Raw genomic sequence first — 9,825 nt, 5'->3', positions numbered from 1 at the left:
ACTCCGAACCAAACCAGGAGCGATCACAGGTCCATCCCTACTGCAAGTAACAGTGTCAGTCTCTGTAGAAGCAGGTGTGGCCTTGCTGTTCTTGGGATCAGCCTCTTCTCTGATGCTCCATTGGCTGCCCTGGCAACCCTCTCCCACAGCCCAAGGCCACGTGATCGCCGGTTCCAGTAGAAGCGCCATCTGCCTGTGTCCCTGGCTGGGGTCAGTGAGCTCCATACTTCTCCCTCCCAACAAGCTTAGCTCTATCCCACTTCCCTCCCCTCCATGCATCTCTCAAGTGCTCCCCGACAGACGCTATAGAAACAGCGAGTGTACTGTGTTGTAGCAAAAATAAATTTACGTGTTGATCAAAACTGGGCAGCTTGCCTGGGGAATGTTTTCAAGACACCTGGGTGTGCCACGTGTTGTTGGAACTCATTTGCTTCCACACCAGCTGTGTGACGGGGACACATGGCCTCCCCGCTCTGGGGAGAACCAAGGATGGATGCAGAATGAGCGCTGAGGTCCCCTCTGGTTATTCCTAAACCTTGTAAATGTCTAGCAGTTTGAGTCTCTTTTCCAATGAGATACTCTAGATTTTTGTAACTCTGGAAGATTTTTATTCAACCAACTCAAGTCTGTTTCCTCTCAATAGATAGCTATGGTTTTCCCACTGTGAGCCAGATTGTGCCAGAAGCTCTGCACCAAATAAGAGTGACAAAGTGTGGCCTCCAGGGTGCTCACAGACCCTATCAGGAGGGGTTTAGGTGCACGGGCATGCCCTGGAATGTTCTAGAAGGATCCACCAGGAGGATGTATATTTTGCCAGTAATCTTATCCCTTTCGGGATGTTATGACAAACCACCACAGACTGAGTAGCTTATAAGCAACAGAAATTTATTTCTCATGGTTCTGGAGCTGGGAAGTCCAAGATCAAGGCACCAGAGTGGTCGGGTGAGAGTCCTCTTCCAAGGTCATAGCTGGCACCTTCTCTCTGTGTCCTGACAACACAAGGGATTTGGGGGTGGTTCTGTGGAGCCTCTTTTATAAGACACCAGTCCCACTGATAAGGGCTCCACCCCCACGATTTACGCACCTCCCAAAGGCCCCACCTCCAAATACCATCACATCAGATTTTAAGACATGAATGTGGGGTCGGGCGAGGGGGCCACGCACAGACATGCAGACCATTCACCAAATGAAGAAGCAGACTCATTTCAAGAGGGATGGGACAGGGTTTGCCAAGACACAGCACGTGAAAGCACACAAACAACTGGGTGATGGTAGGTGCCGTGTGGGTCGGGCCTGAGGTGGAACAGGTCACAAAGGCCCCGGGAAACCTCCAAGCTAAGGGCTGTGTGGAAGAGAGAGCCAACCCTCGGCTCCAATGAATTGTCCTCATGCAGTAATCAGGCCCAGCCTGAGCTCATCTCTGATCTTTCAAAAGATGCCAGCAATTCGAATTTTGAACAAATTTTCTGATTTTTTTTTTTTTTCAGAATAGGAAATATTTTCTTTTACTAGCAACAGGTAAAAATAACTTCCTGATGTTTAATTGTTGGTAATCAATTAAAATAAAAAAGAACTCTTTCAGGCCAACTGTAGAGGGTGCTACGTTACCCACCCAGAGTCCCTCACCCCTCAGCTACTCTCAGGGCTGGCCAGTGCCCCCCTTCCCCGCCTGCATTTCTTCCTGTATCAGAAGTGTTTCCAGAACAGCATCCAAACCTGGCCCTGGGCACTGCGCCTGTTGAACGTGACCTGTCAGCTGAGACATCAAGCATACCAGTGCAGACCAGAGGTGATCCTGAGGCCACCCATTTAAGACCTTTGAGCTAGAGTTGGGGAAGAGTGGGGTGCTAGGAGGGAGCCACTGGGGAGGGGAGGTGCCGAGCCATGGGGCCAAAAGGGGAGAGAGGGCCTTGTTGGGGTCAGCCCATTGTCCCTGCAGAGGAGTTCCTTCTCTGGGCACAATCGAGCCACTGTAGGATTATTTATCTATCTATCTGTCTGTCTATCTATCTATCTATCTATCTATCTATCTATTTAACCAAGAAGATGATAATCAAATTAGGCTTTAGAAAGATTATGTGGGCTGCAGTGGAAGACAAAGTATAGAAGACCCACAATGGGGGGGGGGGCGCCTGGGTGGCTCAGTCGGTTAGGCGTCCAACTTCAGCTCAGGTCATGATCTCCCAGTCCGTGGGTTCGAGCCCCGCATTGGGCTCTGTGCTGGCAACTCAGAGCCTGGAGCCTGCTTCGGATTCCGTGTCTCCCTCTCTCTGTCTCTCTCTCTGTGCCCCTCCCCAACTCGCACTTTGTCTCTCTCTGTCTCTCAAAAATGAATAAATGTTCAAAAAAAATTAACAAACAAGAAGATCCACAGGGGGGCATCTCTGGCTTGGGTGATTGGAATAACCTCTTAGTGGGTCTTCCTGAGTCCGCCCTCGCCCTGCTTCAGCCCATCCCCAAATTAGCAGCCAGAGAGACCCTGGTCAATGGAAGTCAGGTCTTGTGCCACAGTTTCTCACAATGGTGCCCTGCTATAGCCTAGCCCCTACGGGCCTCTCCTCCCTTTGCCCCAGGCAGCCTCCCTCCTCAGGTGCTGCACTCGTGCCTTCTCACTCTTCTCACATATCACAAGGCCTCCTCACTCCCTCCGGTCCCCATGCACATGACACTTCCCCAGGGAGGGCTGCCCTGGCCTCACTACTTGAAATTATGCAATTGCCCACTCGTGTGCGCGCATGCTCACACACACGGTCACTCACCACCGAACTGCGCTGCCTGATGGCACCTGCTGGGGCAAACAAGCAGGTTCTGCAATCCGCCCTTGCTCCATGGCCAAGCCTGAGCTTGGTGTGGGCTGCACCCCACAGAGAAGGATGCTTTAACCAGGCACAGTGGGCAAGCTCTGTCCTCACACAAAGGAGGCACTGTGTTTTAATTTGTCTGTCTAGGAGCCAGACAGTGTGCCTCTATTAATTTGCACGAAGGGACCTCTTCCTGCACTCTAGCCACCTCTTTTTTATTTATCATCATCTTTCATGTTATACAGTTTATTTATCTTGTTTATAATCTATCTCCCACACCAAAATACTGGCTCTGTGAATTTCAATCAATGCTATTTCCCGAGGGAAAGGAGGGAGGGAAGGAAGGAAGGAAGGAAGGAAGGAAGGAAGGAAGGAAAGAAGGAAGAAAGGAGGGAGGAAGGAAGGAAGGAGGGAGGGAGGAAGGAAGTGAGGAAGGAAGGAGGGAGAAAGGAAGGAAGGTGAGAGGGAGGGATGGAAGGAGGGAGGCAAATTAGAGGCAGAGAAATCCATTTGCAGTCTATTTTAATAATTAATAAGAGAATAATGGGAACTAAGGTGGAGGCAGTTAAGTCAGAAAGGGCTGCAGTTGTTCTGAATAGAATGTTCATTTCTTTTCGCCCTCTGCAGCCAATTCTATCATCCAACAGATCCCTGGAAACACCTTGCTTTCCTTATTTCAAGTATTGCAACCCCAAATTCCTATACTCCAGAGCTGGAAGCGGCTTCTCGGTGAGCTTCATGCCCGTCATTTCTGCCTCCTGGTTCTGGGTTGGCTTTTTCATATGAAAAGCCATTTCTGACATCCCTCCCTCCATTTCTTTCATTTGAATTTCCATTTAAGTCTGGCGGATTTTCTAATAGGTTGAATTTCTTATTGAGTCCTTTGCCTCAGGGCCATACCCACGGTACTGGCTCCAGGGTCTGGAGCTACTGAGGAACATGCCCCCTGGCCGGGGCTGCCCTCCAGTCCTGTGTGGCCGCAGTCTGTGACCTCCCCAGGGAAGGGAAGGGAACTCCTGGCGGGAACATCCTTCCGGGTTCTGCTCCCCGCCCAGTGGAAACACTTGCAATCCAAGTGGTGGTTGATGTGATAAGGTTCACAGATGAAAAGCTAATCAGAATTTGTCTTTTAAATGAAAGCCCCTTTCTGAAATGAGGCACAGCAGGTGGGAAGAAGCCACTCTTCCTTCCTGAGCCGTCACACCTCTGAGATCAGAAGCACGGTTTTGTGGTTTTTTGTTTTTCTTTTTAGTTTTATTTATTTATTTTGAGAGAGAGCGAGAGCAGAAGCGGAGGCGGAATTAAGGGAGAAAGAGAATCTGAAGCAGGCTCCATGCTGTCAGCGCAGAGCCCCACTCAGGCCTCGAACCCACAAACCGCGAGATCATGACGTGAGCTGAAACCAAGAATCTGACGCTCAACTGACTGAGCCACGCAGACGCCCCCGGTTTTGTGTTTTTTTGTTTTTGTTTTTTGTTTTTAATTCAGGTTAGTTAATAGACAGTGAAGTCAGTTTTGTGTCTTGAGCAGCCACAGGAGCGAGGGTCACTGCCATCTCTGCCTGAAAATCCAAATGTCAGAAAGGAAATCATTGTCCATGAGAGCTAAACACAGCCTCACCCTCTTCCACATATTTGAATATGATGTGGGAAACAAAGGCAGAAGGAAATGGTGGATAGAATGAAATTTCCTTAGAAGCTGCAGCCCTTTGACAAATACTTGAGGCAGGCAGAGGAAAATGTCCGGGAACTCCCTACTGTCTTAATGCAAAGGATTTGCTAGCTTGGCAATAGCTGGGCCTCCAGGATCCTGTGAGTATTCTTTAGCATATGAAAGTCTCATTGGAAACTTCCCCTTGACCTTCCTTCCCCAACTCCCAAGTATATAACCAGTGTCTCTTTATGGTTCCGGGAAGCTCTTTCTGCCCATGGGTTCTGTCCCTGTGCTTTAATAAAATCACCTTTTTGCACCAAAGATGTCTTCGAGAATCCTTTCTTGGAGAAAGACCCACAAACCCCTTTTCACCCCAAAACCTCATCAGAATATATAAATATTTTTATATTAAAATATATATATATATATATATATACGCATATATTTTTTTCAAATTTGTCATCTTACTCCCTGGTATAAATTTTTAACATAAAGGGTCCAATTTGATGGCTGTGAATGTCTCTTCTTTTTCAAGGTGGGATGTGGTCAACTGGGTTGGAGGACTCCGTGGGTAAATTTCTTAATTCAAAACTGGGGGTGAAGGCAGCTGTCCGGGCAAACCCAGATTAATATATTAAAAAGAAATAAAACTGGGCAGTAAAGCCGGCAAGAGCATAATAAAAAAAAAAAGGCCAGCCAGATGTCGGAGGCCGGATACTTCCCTGGCATGCTTTTGGCTTCTGTGATCTTGCTTGCCTCTTGCATCAGCCAACTGTCCATGTAGCACAACCAATAGTGCTCCACCCCCACCACGACTCCTCCCTCCGCCCCCTGCCCCATGTAGCCAATAGAACATTTCCAAGTACCCAGCAGCTAGCCAGGCATAAAAGGAGGCCAGCACCAGGGCTCTGGGCTCAGCCTTCTTCCTGGGCACTGAGTATTTGCTGTAACAAAAACTGAAACGTGTGGTGTCTAAATGGGGTGTCTTTCGACCGGATGCGGGCTTCCGAATGTGGGGTGATGATAGGGTGGAAGGCGATGGCGGTGGCGTGGGAGGTGAAAGAATTCACCCGAGGCAGAATGAAGGCCATAGAAGTGTATTGAAAATAAGGCAAAGGGGCAGAGGGGCGGGACAGCAGAGGAGAGGCTGTCTGGCAGGAGGTAGTGGGGAGGGGACTGGTTTTAAAGGGGAAAGATGAGGAGGCATGATGAAGTATGGGATTCTCCCCTTTTTTATAACCGTATTTGTAAATATCCCCTTGGTCAGTTAGGGCCTATGGATATTTTGGGGCGGGTCGCCTGATGGGCCTGTGTTCAGCCAGGTGGTCATGTGGCCCTGTCTCCATTCTATCATTCAAGCCTGTCTGCCTAAAAGTAGCCTCGGTGCCCTGCGTTTGCTGTGTCACCGATGGAGAGCTAGATCAGGATGATTTCCTAAGCTTTCCTGGTACCCCAGGAGAATTTGGTTTGGTTTTTTAAATCTCAGCCTTCAAATTCCTGGCCAGCTTCCAGAAAGGTTGCATCGTAAAACTTGCCTTTTTCTCTCCCCCTTATGAGCATACACCACAGGATCTTCATGAGTTAAGGAAATGGCCCTTAATGAGTCTTCATTCAAAGGAGACAGAACCTGAACTCAGCTGAAGCCCTTTCGTGGGGGCTCCAGCCACGTTGGGGCAGGAGTGTTTCTCCGTGGTCTGGTGCGTGGCTCTTCAGGCTGAAACGCTTGTCGTCTGATACAGATTAAATACGGGACTAATTGGCACTCCTAAACTAACTCAGTTTTGGATGAGTTTGCTTCTGATTTTTTTTTTTAAGCATCTCAAAAACCTCTTCTATAAATGATTCTCGAGAACCCTCACAGAGAGAAATTAGTCTCTTAACTATAATAGGGGTGGGCTCCAGTCCAGGTTTATAACCATTCTGTGTCTTTTAGAACGTTTCAGTGTCTCCCAATATTGAAAACTAAAGTCTAAGTTCAATTTCATCTAATTACTTTTCAGCGCAGCATCCTAGAAACAACCAAGAAAAAGACAATAAAGGAGGAAATCAATTCCTTTGCCTATGTCAAAACAACAAACTTAAAAATAATTTCAGACATGTGCAAATGGGATAATTAAAATATTTCTCAAAATCCATGTGAAAATTCTAACACATTATCAGCTTGAAATTTTATAACTTGCTCAGAGGGGATAAACTTCCTCTTCCTTTTCCTTCCTTCCTTCCTTTTCATTTATTTTCTTTCTTTCTCTTTCTTTCTTTCTTTCTTCTTTCTTTCTTTCTTTCTTTCTTTCTTTCTACAAAAACAATAATAATTATTATAGGGTCTCAAATGTACACCAAACACTAGGCTAGACTTTTTAGAGGCACTAACTTAATTAGTCTTCATAAAGCCCTCTCAAGGTAGATGTTGTTCTACCCATTTTACAGATGTGGAAACTGAGCCTCAGACATGGTAGCTCATTGGGTCAATAGACGGTAAGTAGACTTGAAACTGGGGCTGCTCACCTCCAAAGTGCATTCCCTTCCTGTTAGCCCAGCTGTCTCTTTAACCAAGTCTAACAACAGTGGCAACAAGAATAACTCAAGATCAAATATTTGGAAGTACAACTGTCTACATATATCTTATACTTTTTAACTCTTTATCCACAGTTTTTTGAGCGTATACATCAGCACTATCTGGAAGTTTTCTGCAATGATGTACCTTGGTGCTACCCAGTCATACAGTCAAGGGCCACATGTGACTCCTGAGCCCTGGAAAATTAGCTTGTGTGACTGAGAATCTCAATTTTTAATTTTATTTAATTTGAATTAATTTTAATTTCAATCTGTTAAAAAAGAACCCGCAAGCTCAACCTGGTATCGTCTAGGCCAAGTCACCAAAATTAATACCTAATGTCATTACAGTATGTCTTAATTGGTCAGTCAGGAATTTTCTGCTCTGGTCTTTACAATGAGGTAATAGGTCTCCTGGGCCTTTTCCACCCCTCCCACCCCCAAAGGGAAAATGAGGTAATCTGTAGGATAAGATTCCCTGCTCTTTCCTTTAAGGTCATGTGACCTAGCCTGAAATAATCCTTTTCTTTTCTTTTCCTAGGAACTTCCTTAGCCCACCTCCATTTTGTAAGCCTTCTATTTTGTAAGACTCCTTCTCTGAGCTCCCCTCTACTAGCTAGATGGAATGCTGTCCATTCACGGATCACTTAATAAAGCCAAATAGATCTTCAAATTTCAGTTGAATTTTTCTTCTTTATTTATTTTTCTCTTAATTTTTTTCTGATGTTTATTTTTGAGAAAGAGAGAGACAGAGTGTAAGCGGGGGAGGGGCAGAGAGAGAGGGAGACACAGAATCTGAAGCAGGCTCCAGGCTCCGAGCTGCCAGCACAGAGGCTGATGCAGTTTATGTAAGCAGAATGTTCTGGGTTTATGTAAGCAGAATGTTCGACAAAGGTCAGTGGGTACATGCCACTGGACTTGAAGGTCAAGGTGATCATTGTCTTGGGTCAGTCACAAGGGGTCTTGTTGGCTCAGGGCAGCCCCTACTGCTCAAGGGGTAGTTTTGATTCCCATCAGGGCTTGCTTGCCTGCTGGGTCTTCCTCCTGAGTCTTAACTCAGGAGAAGATGGAAATTAGAATTGAGCCTATGAGAAAATTAGAGGTCAAAATGGCGGTGGTTGAAATCCTCCTTCAAGGCTACCATACCAGGCAGGACACGTTTCTTACGTATTTGTAATTGCAATGCTTACAGACATGTAGTAAAAGAGAAATTTTTTTTTAATTTTTTTTTTAACGTTTATTTATTTTTTTGGGACAGAGAGAGACAGAGCATGAACGGGGGAGGGGCAGAGAGAGAGGGAGACACAGAATCGGAAACAGGCTCCAGGCTCTGAGCCATCAGCCTAGAGCCCGACGCGGGGCTCGAACTCACGGACCGTGAGATCGTGACCTGAGCCGAAGTCGGACGCCCAACCGTTTGAGCCACCCAGGCGCCCCTAAAGGAGAAAATTTTAATGTGAACATAATATCAATGTTGATTTTTTTCCTTATTAACATTAAGGAAGTTTCTGGAAAATAAGAAAAGGTGACTTGCCTGTGGTCATGTATACTGTGGACTGAGAGTTGCTTTTCTTCTTGAGTTCCTATTTGTCATTGCCACCCAGATGGATGTGGGACACCATTTTAATTCTCCTGTCTACATTGATCTCTTCATTCTACAATTCCCATGTCTACAAGGGCACATCTTACTGGAAACATAGGGAAACATTTATTTTGGCAAATTTAAATATGGCAAAGGAAAGTTTTTTTTCTGTTTCCAATTTTGCTTTTTACACACACACATATATGTATGCATACATGCATATATATGTGGACTGCTCTCGTGAAAGAACATTCTTCCATTCTGAACGTACAATCCAGATTGTGGCCAATTATACCTTAGTTCTTCTTAAAACAAAACCTCTCAGAGATAATGGCTTCTGTGGTGTTGTTTATTCTGCACCATATAATAGTATATAGAAGTTTGACCTCCAAAATGTTACCAGAGAAACTCTGACCCACATTCGCTCAGACAGATTATGGTTCCCCTCTATAGGGGAGGTGATTTCTGCCCCAATTGCAGTTGGGGAGACCCAGATTGAGGTAGAAGCCTGAGTTCTGTTCTGAGGAAGACAAGGAGAGGACAGAGATATAAAAGCAAAAGGCCATGAGTGCAGCTCTCATTTATGCTTTCTATGTAGAACAGGGATTGAAACTAGGTTAACTGGGATTGGTTGGGTTATTATGCAAATGAAGGGTCAAAACTTGTCAAATCACCTCGGCTCCTTTGGAAGTGAAGAATGCCAGTCATTCAGGTGTCTGCATGAGGAAGGAGTTCAGTCCAGGCTGAGGGCTCACAGCTGGCAAAATTCATGGTTCCTCCAATAAAGATGTGCATGAATTCCACCTCCCTTATGGCCTCCCATCCCTATTTCAAAGAGATTCTCTTAGCTAGGCCTGTGTGCTCCATTTTGAAATCTCCTTTCATACCTGCTAATAATGTCTCATAGCTGTTCTTTCCAAAGAATGGCCCTTGGACCAATGGGAACCCCCAGCCTAGGAGGTTGATTATGCCCTCATCCAATGACTTCACCCCCATCTGGTAGGTGATGATAGATTGACGGAGGAGCAGGGCACAGAAAGCCAACCCTTTGCTCAATGTGGGACCAATTTCATGGTACAGTTCCTGCTCCAGACCTCCCTATGGGATCAGGCTGGGGATACAGCACAGCCACCACAAACCACAGGCATCTGAATCCCTGTCTCAGGTCCTGCCACTAAGGAACTTCGCCTAAGACACCATCTCAAGGGCCTGAATTATTTGAAAAACAGGAAGTTA

General features: G+C 46.1%; 1 long non-coding RNA gene across 1 annotated transcript; it reads right to left on the bottom strand.

The window, feature by feature from the left end:
• Positions 1-5,535: 5,535 nt before the first annotated feature.
• On the bottom strand, positions 5,536-9,454 carry LOC123577481. Its single transcript, XR_006701866.1, has 2 exons — positions 9,264-9,454; positions 5,536-6,463 (listed from the first exon to the last, which is right to left on the bottom strand). It is a non-coding gene; the product is annotated as an uncharacterized LOC123577481 (long non-coding RNA).
• Between the last annotated feature and the right edge of the window lie 371 nt (positions 9,455-9,825).

Source organism: Leopardus geoffroyi, chromosome D2 (genome assembly GCF_018350155.1).
Source record: "Leopardus geoffroyi isolate Oge1 chromosome D2, O.geoffroyi_Oge1_pat1.0, whole genome shotgun sequence".
NCBI lineage: Eukaryota > Metazoa > Chordata > Mammalia > Carnivora > Felidae > Leopardus > Leopardus geoffroyi.
The sequence above is the reverse complement of the archived record's forward strand: the minus strand, read 5'-3'. Positions and strand labels throughout refer to the sequence as shown.